We start from the raw sequence: 10,265 nt of genomic DNA, 5'->3' as shown, positions 1-10,265 counted from the left end.
CATTACTGTTGTGCAAATGTACATTGTTGTGTTTTGCCTCATATTCTTCTTAATTTTTTTTCGAATTCGGTTTTGTCCAGAAGATTTTGATATTCTCAGCTCTCAAAATGTGGGAGAGCTCCTTCACTGCTTACTCTTTGGGCCCCTTTAACTTTTTTAAGACAAAAACTAATCTAGACATTATTTCACGGGAGCCTTTTAGTTTTTAAATTCCAATTTTTCATTTCGATTTTCTAGTTGTGATTTCTTTTCAGTAGTATCATTAAAGTAATGTTAAAACTTTTTTTCCCCTCGGGGGGCCCCCCTGACCCGGGGGGCCCGGGGCAATTGCCCCTTTTGCCCCCCCTTTAATCCGGCCTTGTTAATAATATAAATAATATAATATCCCACAGGACGTATTTTCTTATAAATTTCAAACAAGGAACTTACTTCAGTTATTAATGTTTTTTTTTTAATAAATGACGACGAAGGTTGTGATTAAAGGTTTAAGGTTACCTTAAAATGGCAAAAGTTATTTCAATAAATAAAGGAGGGAGTGAATCGGATGCGGATGGACAGGATAGAATACTGGCATGCGTATTGAAAAAGTGTCGCTCTTTGCTGGTAAAACCACTTACGCGCATTTTCAATCAGTCTCTAGAACAGAAAAAATTTCCTACCATCTGGAAAAAAATCGCTTATGAGCCCAGTACACAAAAAAGGTGACAAGCAAGATGTTCTTAACTTCCGCGGAGTCACATCGCAAGCTGCCTGTTCGAAAGTATTTGAGAGGATCGTTAACGATGTCATGTTTTCGACTAGTCGGAACTGGATCTCTGAGAATCAGCACGGATTTTTTCGTAAACGCTCGGTAACTTCAAACCTGATGGTTTTCACATCCTTCTGCATATCCAACATGAATGGCGGGAAACAAATCGACGCAATATATACCGATATTTCGGTGGCATTTGATTCTGTAAACCACGATATTCTCCTTAAAAATTGCATCGACTAGGTTTTTCCGAACGATTGTGTGCATGGATCAGAAGCTACCTAACGGATCGTCGATTGGCTGTAAGAATTGGTTCTGCGGGATCCTCTGACTTTATTCCAAAGTCTGGGGTACCCCAAGGTAGCAATTTGGGTCCTTTATTGTTTACACTGTTCTGTAACCACATTAATTTGTTGGCTAGTGAACGGTAGACAATGTGCAACTCGAGACCCCATACACCCAACCTTCGGGTAGTGGTCATATCACCTCTTGTCTGCAACTCCGATTCTCTACCTCCCCGTGGTGCTAGCTGGGGTGCGAGCAACCTTAGCGGAGATCGGTTACCCAGCCCCGGTGGATGCTTTGGTCGCATGCAGACTGAGTCAGGAGGCTTCGTACGCGTCTGTTCTCCATGTCAGGGGCGGCGTGCGGAGTGCACGTCGTCTTGGTGGTGTTCGGGACCCAAAACAGCAACATCACGACGGTCCTCCTGCGAGATAGTGGAGTTAGCTGCGGGCCTTGCGAGCCCGTGACTACAAAAAACATAAGCAACGAACAACGAACAACAAATTTCGGATGGAAATCGGCAAAGACCCCCGCGACGAAAAGGGACTAGCGATTGGAAACTTGGAACATGGAACTGCCGATCTCTAAATTTTGTGGGCAGTACCCACGTGCTCTCCAACGAATTGAAGAGCCACAAATTCGACATCGTAGCGCTGCAGGAGGTATGCTGGAAGGGCTCCACGGTACGAACGTATCCATATGGTCGTGCCATCTACCAGAGCTGCGGCAACACACACGAGCTTGGAACAGCTTTTATAGTGATGGGAAAGATGCAAAAGCGCGTGATCGGGTGGTGGCCGATCAACTCTCGAATGTGCCGGTTGAGAATCAAGGGCCGGTTCTTCAACATCAGCATCATCAACGTGCACAGCCCTCACCTCGGAAGTACCGGTGACGACAAAGACGAATTCTACGCGCAGCTGGAGCGTGAATACGACCGTTGCCCAAAACATGATATCAAGATCGTCATCGGGGATTTCAATGCTCAGGTCGGCCAGGAGGAGGAATTCAAACCGACAATTGGAAGGTTCAGTACGCACCAGCTGACCAACGAAAACGGCCTCAGACTTATTGATTTCGCCGCCTCCAAACAAATGGCCGTACGTAGTACCTTTTTTCAGCACCGCCTCCCACACAAGTACACCTGGAGATCACCGTACCAAACCCAATCACAGATCGACCACGTTTTGTTCGACAGCCAGCACTTCTCAATCAAGTCAATCAAGTGAACCTTTAACGTCTATTTTGGAAAACTTTTTCTTGAAAAAAAAATGTGAGTTTAATATTGCTTTGAAAATATGGCATTGAGAAGTTCTATTATACTCTAACGATTGACATATTGGAATCAATATTTTAAGTATAATTTTTTCGTGTGGGAAACATTTTAAAGTGATAAGAAAAGATCTACTATTCACATTTTGATAGATTTTTCAAACTAAGTGCAATAACTGAAAAAATACATTTTTTCAAAGAATTTTGAGATAAAAGGTTTGTTGTTTTGTGCTATTTGGCAAATTTTTCTTGAACATTTGATCTATGTAAGACATTCAAGTTTTCTCAGCTATATTAGAAATCAAGTATTGGCAATTTTCAGTCAGGAGAGTTAAAAAGACATTCTACACCCAAAATAATTTAGAAATTAATTTTACGGGATCTTTCACGTAAAAGACGATTTGGTTGCATCACATCGATTCTACATGTGCTTTGTAACAACTACTTTACTTCCACATAGACGACACATGAAATTCACGTAAATTCTAAATAGATGAATAGAATTGCCTTTATAAGCTTTTTTTCACGAGCGTGTAGCGTGTATGTGCATCCGATTCTTATAAGAATGAAACGGTCTAGCCATTCATCAGACTTTGATTAATTTTTTTTCCACAATTTTCGCAGTGAGTAGAAAGCATCGGTTTCTCTAAATTATTGGTTTGCATAAACGTGGTTTCTGATTTCTAGATCTTAACAACGAAAGTGGCACTGGCGTCGGTGGCAACGATGCTCGAGAACGATTTACACGAGAGAATCCACCACAAAGAAGAGTTCCCCTTTGGATTGTGATTCGGCTGCATTCGATCGGATCAGCTGCAAGGTAAGCGGTTTTATTTCCTTGAAGTGCCACTTGATATTTAGTGTTTTTTTTACCAAGTTCTAGGCCCGTTAATATGCTTGGATCCAATGGATGGTCGGTATGCCTCTCCTGCAATGACTGGAGGACCAAGGTATTCAAAGAAAGGCCGTAGATGGCAAACATAGTGGTCCTCAAATGCAGCTACAGGTAAGTCAAGATTGAAGGAGGCAAGATCACACGAATTGAAATTTCACTTCAATCTTACAGAAACAACAACAATAGATGCAATGGCGACTTGCAGTAACTGTTGGAAATATCTCGCAACCAACACCCCCGTAACAACAACGCCCCAGGCCTCAGTCACAGTTTATTTTAAATATTTTAGTGGAGTGTTTAGTGTGTGGTTACAGGATCATGCGATTAATTGTAGTGGATGGATATTGTTAAGGTGGATGGTGCAATTTTATGTGTATCAAAATATTCATAATAAACGACGGTACATAATTTTTAGGGAAGAATTTTTATTTAAAAACCATTCTAAATAAAATAATAGTATGAAAAATTAAAAGAAACGATGAAACTGACTCAAATAACATATCGATGCTAATTGAACTTCACGTAACTTCCATCATCCAACTGAGTTGAAACCACCTTAAATTCACGTAAATTGTAGATGACAATCACGAAGCACTGATTCTTATTAGGAGAGCGTACACATTTTTTAATCGTAGAAGCTACGTGAAAATCAATTGGATAAAAATTATGTAGTTATTCACGTAGCCGCTACGTGCAGATTATTTTGGGTGTAGAACTGATCCAGGGAGCATCCATAAAAATGTAATAAATGTTATATTGAAATTCCAAGTGTTAAAAGATGCATCAAACATATGAAACAATTGAATTGTCGTTATTGAAAATCCTTTCGCCTCCAAAATCATGCTCTATTTCTAGAATTGGTTAACGACTGAGCTTGTTATATAGCTCAGTTGGCAAGTCTGTTGTCTTCTGAGCCGATGTCCGCGAGTTCGAGCCTAAGAGTAAACATCGAACACAGTTGTACCAGATATGTTTTTCAAAACACAAATCGGAACAAAAAAAAGGTTTACGACTGAAGTAAGCTTGATGATGGGATGCATTGTTGTCATCAAGAATTTGCCTTCTAATGATTTCTCTTTCCTGAACTAAATATTGCATAAAGGTGCCCGCACAATAGCCCGTTGAACGTCGCGTCGCGTCAGCGTCATGTTGACATTTGATTTTGGGGATGCCATTTTCCGTTTGAGCCACCACAATGGTGCGTCGCGTCAGTCAAGGTATTGTACTAAAACGCAACACTTGTTCTAAATAGCAGCGTTCTCTAGCGTCGACGTTTTGGTTTTAAAAAAATTCAAAATTCTAGCGCGTCAGCAGTATTTAACATCATTTTTCATGTCGAAGTTTGAAATAAATGGACCCAAAACTCAAATAATTCTCCAATTTATTGTAATATTATTATCCAAATGTTCGAATAATGCCGCATAAATTATGTTTTCACATGTAAAGGCAGAAACACAATACAGCGTCGAACGTCGCGTCGCGTCAGCTGTCAACGCCGTCGTCGAGTACTAAAACGCTGACGCGACGCAACCGAAGATTTTTGCATCACAATGCAGCGTCGAAAGACATAGCAACCGAAAGTTTGTTTTGGTTTGCTGCTTTCGCCCCACTTTCTGATTTGTTGTCGCGAAACAACCCCAATTCAATTTCACCAAAGTTTTCGCTGGTTGAAGGACGGCTGCTGCCCCACGGAAGGGAGGCCTTGTGAAATTTATTCAAAATAAGAGATACAGCAGGTAAGGTATTTCAAATAGTGCTGAAATACAGATTTGTTTTTTAAATTACAAATATATGGTTTCTTTTAGGTTTCCATAAAATCGTCCGTCGAATTCAAGCATCTTATGTAGCCGATCAGTTGCGGGAAGGATCTGAATCGATCAAAAGATAGAGCTGTTGCACGAACCGAATAATTTAAGCCAGCCTTGTGTTTAGGTGAGTTAGTGAGGATCAAAACCAACCAACCTCAACGGAAGAGTATGTTTATGAGGCTCTCCAACTCCTCAATTGCACGGTGTTAATTTTACACGAAAAAAGTGGAAGATTGAGAAAAAATGTATATAAATATGTTGATTAGATTAGTAATAAATGTAACTATTTCATTGAGTGTTTTTAGAAAAACTATAAATCCGAAAATCCATTTGTATACATTTACAACTCCACAACATTATAATTTTTCATCGATGGAAATCTCCGAAAAAAAAATTGATTTCCTCAACGTGTCAAAGCACAATGAAATGTTCATTCCTAATGATAAAATTCGAAAATTTGTTAAATCGAGTAGAAAATATGGGTGATTATAAGAGATTCGAGTTTATTAGTTTCAAACTTTGTATAAAACACAAAGTCGGAATATTTATAACGCTGCTGATTTTAAATTTTTTCAAAAACAGAGCGTCGACGTTGTAGAACGCTGCTGTTTAGAACAAGTTTTGCATTTTAGTACAATGCCTTCATTGACGCGACGCACCATTGTGGTGGCTCAAACGGAAAATGGTATCCCCAAAATGAAATGTCAACGCGACGCTGACGCGACGCGACGTCCGACGCTGTATTGTGTTTCTGCCTTAATTATTTTTTTGGTATTGATGTGCATTTTATTTCAGTCCTTTCGTAATATAACTTTTCGGTAATACCGCTACTATTACGGAACCATAACCATTACCTTATTTATACTATACCCGGGATTGTACTTGAATAAAGCTCGCACATGTGCGAAGATATGTTTATTTATTTAAAAAAAAATGAAAACTCGAATTATTTGGTTTTCAAAACAATCATTTTAATTGCTGCCTCCGTTAAAATTACAGTACACAATTAAAAACTATACACTAAGCACATTATCTATTTTCATATTGTTTTGGTGCGATCCACTTCCGGCAGGAAGATTGATTTAGTGACTCTAGTTATATCATTGGATCCATTGAAGGCTTCTGCATTGGAAGGTGAATATTCTACGGACGTTGCTGAGAGGATATTAACCGTCTCAACAAAAAGATCCCACTCAGTCCTCGTTGGACAAAATTGGCGTCTTTTCCGTTGGGAGGCGATCAAATGTATTCTTCCTTAAACATAATTTTTTTTTCAAAAGAAACTGGATAAAATTTATCACTGACGCAAAACGATTGATGCAAATCAAAACAAAGTTTTGGTTGCTATGTCACTCGACGCTGTATTGTGTTGCAAAAAACGTTAGGTGCGTCGCGTAAGCGTTCTAGTACACAACGACGGCGTTGACAGCTGACGCGACGCGACGACCGACGGGCTATTGTGCGGGCGCCTTAACCATTGAAAACGTAATTTTTCAAACTGTTGAAATGTATGAATTCAGATAAAATTAAGATTGATTATCCGAATTGTTTTTTTTAAATACTGATGCAATGGATAGAAAAATAGTATATCTACCCTTTTATTCAATGTGTTCAAAAAGCTTCTTGACAATAGTCCTAATCATAAAAGTGGTATCCAAAATAACATTGATCTCTAATACTGCAGTCCTCTAACATGAAAAGCTTCCGGATGCTAAAGACCGTCCGCAACCCGAGTGTAAATGGAAGCTGACATTTTACTTGAAAAACAATTCTTTGTTTTTGTACCCAAGTTTCCGAGCCATTTTGACAGTCGGAACAATGCTTCATTGATAACAGATAGAGCTTGAAAGCGAGCTAGCAAAAAAAAACTGTCAACTGTCCAGCAAACTAACTCCCTTACAGTTGTAGCCATTGGCCATTTGAAACTTGTGCACCGAAAATAGAGAGCAGCAGCCAAATCGTTTTGCTTTCTCCATTTGAGCACGAAAACTAACTGACAAAACCGAAAAACTCGACCCGATCTCGGTCCTATTTGAATAATACAAAACCAAAGCATGTTCCATCGACCACTTCGAAATTTCTCCCACAAGGGTGTGTGGGTCGACCAAAGATCGGAAATGACTAGGCGAGGCGACGCGAGGGTTCACAGTCCCTTTGAACTTTTGTCCATTTCCGGATATTGGTGCACCGGAAGAGCTGCCGATGTCTGTGTCTCTACACAAATGGGACGACGACGACGACGAAGACTGGAAGGAACGACTCTATTTTCTCATCGTTCAATCGATTTTCCAATCTGGCTTAGGCAATGTTTTCATTCCGGAAGAACCAGCTAACAGTCTGTATGGATGCATTCCCTGATTCTATTTCCAATATCATCGGGCGGATAGTGAGCATCTGCAAATTCTTTGCTGGATGATTTTCTGTTAAAACGGGAAGCCTTTTGACACAGTGGGATTTTTTTTTCTGCTTTTTCTTGAACATTTTTCCGAAAACACTCTCAAAAAGAACCAAGCATTACAAATTAATGCATGAATTATTTAAAAAGAAAAATGATTATTGGTTGCCTTGTATAACAGTAGCTAGCGATAGTTTTTTCAAATGATAAAATTATTGTTTATTCAACAAGTTGCAAAAAATAGGATTTTTTCAACACGTGTCGTTAATGTATCAAACCAGACTTGCCAAAATAGATAATTATGCCGAGTCCAGTTTTGAAACGAGTTGCAAACACAATTGTATGAATTCAAACCCAAACATATGAATTCGTCTTGGAACAATACGCACCTAAAAATTTTCAAATTTTCGAAGCTGATAGAAAGTTTAAGAGATAAATGAGATATCAAAGAAAGAAAGAACTTTACTATCTTAAGCCTTTTAAGATAATTTCACGTTATCACTCTAGTAAAACCGCAGTACTGACTTCAACTATAATAAGTTTAACGGGTGTTCAGACAGTAGGTACTTAAAAATAAGTTCTTCGCTTTATAGACTGGACTCGAAAGAATCCCTTTATTGAGATTGTTCTTCGAAATTATCGACGTTTTTCGGTGAGTTTTAATAATAATAAAACAGATTTACCAGCAGTCCATACGTTTCGAGCTACTCTGGCATTCGCTCCTCTTCAGTGGACAAATTGACTGGCCATCGTCTGAACTATTTTGATTTTTATTGAAAATCAAAATAGTTCAGACGATGGCCAGTCAATTTGTCCACTGAAGAGGAGCGAATGCCAGAGTAGCTCGAAACGTATGGACAACTGGTAAATCTGTTTTATTATTATTAAAACTCACCGAAAAACGTCGATAATTTCGAAGATAAATCAATCGCGGTGATAAATCCACAACTCTTTATTGAGATTATAACGAGATCATACCTTAACACTCTCTCTCTCTCGATGGAAAGATATGTCGACTGCATGATGCACTTAAGGGGAAATACTGTTATACAACAAGAACATAAGATGTCAAAAAAAAAAAGCAGCAAGTGTATTGAACAGACCTAATCGGACTTTTAAGTGACTTGGTAGAGGTTTATAATCATCAGTTGAACTTCTTGAGTTGATCTATCAATTCTGTTATTTCTATTAACATCACCAAATAAATTGGTTCGTCCCGTGCACTGGTCTCCCAGTTTTTTGTAGTTTCGAACTTTATGTTTCCATTGCATTGTTGTTTGAGTTCCATTGCATTGTATTAGCTCTAACAAATTAGAAACTTTTTCTATGGCAGAGCTTGAGAACAAGCTAAAATATAAAAAAAAAAACACGATGATTCCTTGTAATTCAACCATAGTTTTTAAGGAAGTTCCAACTACTAGTATTGTGCTACCCAATCTCATAAATGTCCAGAGAAAGTATCAAGTTTCCATTGGATTGTTGAAAGAACCAATTCTCTAACAGATTAGAAGCTTCTTCAAACGCAGAAATTGGAAAACACTGTAAACGGCATTCTGCAGATGGACGTTCAAAAGCTGTTTTGAAACTTGTCTCTAAAATGCTATCCAAAACTAAAAAGTCTCTGTAAACGGTTACTATTACTCTTACTTTCGACTTCTGCAAACGGCAACCTCGTAGCAATCCTGGAAATTCCTAAATGAAGCCCTGCCTGGGTCGTAAGTCCAAAGATCAACAAAACCTCATCACGCTAGTTTGGCGAAGCAGTACAACCCAATCCAGCCCAAGTATCGAACAGTATTAATACAAGTACTTTTGCAACGTGGGGCCTCAATTGGCTTCAAATGTCGTCAGCACTAGAGATATTCAACGGTTCAATACTACTCGTTCGCTTCCCCCTACTTGTTTTTGAGATCGGCATCTGTTACCCGTTTACCTTGACACCAACAAATCATCTGGTCCTGATAATATTTCCGAAGCTACAGTGGAAGCCCATCACTTGGCTATTACAACATCTGACAGACATCTTCAACGAAACTATCGAAACTGGTGTCAATCCTGATGCATTGAAACTAGCCCGCGTAACTCCTATCTTCAAGTCAGCTGATAGATCAAATGTATCAAACTACCGTCCAATCTTAAAGCTCTCTGTCTTGAACAAAGTCATTGAAAAACTACTTGTCACTCGAATAAATGAATACGTAACAAGATATGACCTTATACGCTCACGCCAGTATGGTTTCAGAAAGAGATGCAGTACTCTAATAGCAACTACCGAACTTTTGGAGAACGTGTACGATGATCTGGATAACCGTTGATATGCTGGTGCCTTATTATTGGACCTGAGAAAAGCTTTTGACACCATTTTTCATGCCTTGCTGTTACAGAAATTGGAATGGTATGGATTACGTAAACAACCCCTTCGGCTAATCGAAAGCTACTTTACAGCTCGCCAACAATTTGTTCTTTTGAAAGGAGCTTCAAGTAGTAAAAAATTCATTCCAACGGGAGTACCATATGGAAGCAACTTGAGCCCGCTGTTGTTCTTGGTATTCATCAACGATCTCCTCATGTTGAATCTGCACGGCAAAGTTCGGCTCTTTGCCGACGACACCTTAATTTCGTACAGCTATATCCTCTCCAGATAGTGGAATGGATTGGAAACGATTTGGAAATCCTTCAGCAGTACTTCGACTGTAATCTTTTCTCGTTAAATTTGTTGAAAACTTTGATATGCTGTTCAATATCGATCGTCGCTTCATACCTTCATACTTCTTAAACGAACACTCGCTCCGGTTGCTGGTGCCATATAGAAAATTTCTGCGTTCATTCCAACTCACTGGTTGAAAAATGTATGTTTTG

General features: G+C 39.1%; 1 long non-coding RNA gene across 1 annotated transcript; it reads left to right on the top strand.

Moving 5' to 3' along the window:
* Positions 1-3,020: 3,020 nt before the first annotated feature.
* Positions 3,021-3,531, top strand: LOC129751549 (uncharacterized). Its single transcript, XR_008738744.1, has 3 exons — positions 3,021-3,128; positions 3,186-3,314; positions 3,375-3,531. It is a non-coding gene; the product is annotated as an uncharacterized LOC129751549 (long non-coding RNA).
* Positions 3,532-10,265: the final 6,734 nt, after the last annotated feature.

Source organism: Uranotaenia lowii, chromosome 1 (genome assembly GCF_029784155.1).
Source record: "Uranotaenia lowii strain MFRU-FL chromosome 1, ASM2978415v1, whole genome shotgun sequence".
NCBI lineage: Eukaryota > Metazoa > Arthropoda > Insecta > Diptera > Culicidae > Uranotaenia > Uranotaenia lowii.
Note: the sequence above shows the minus strand (reverse complement) of the source record. Positions and strands in the feature narration are given on the sequence as shown.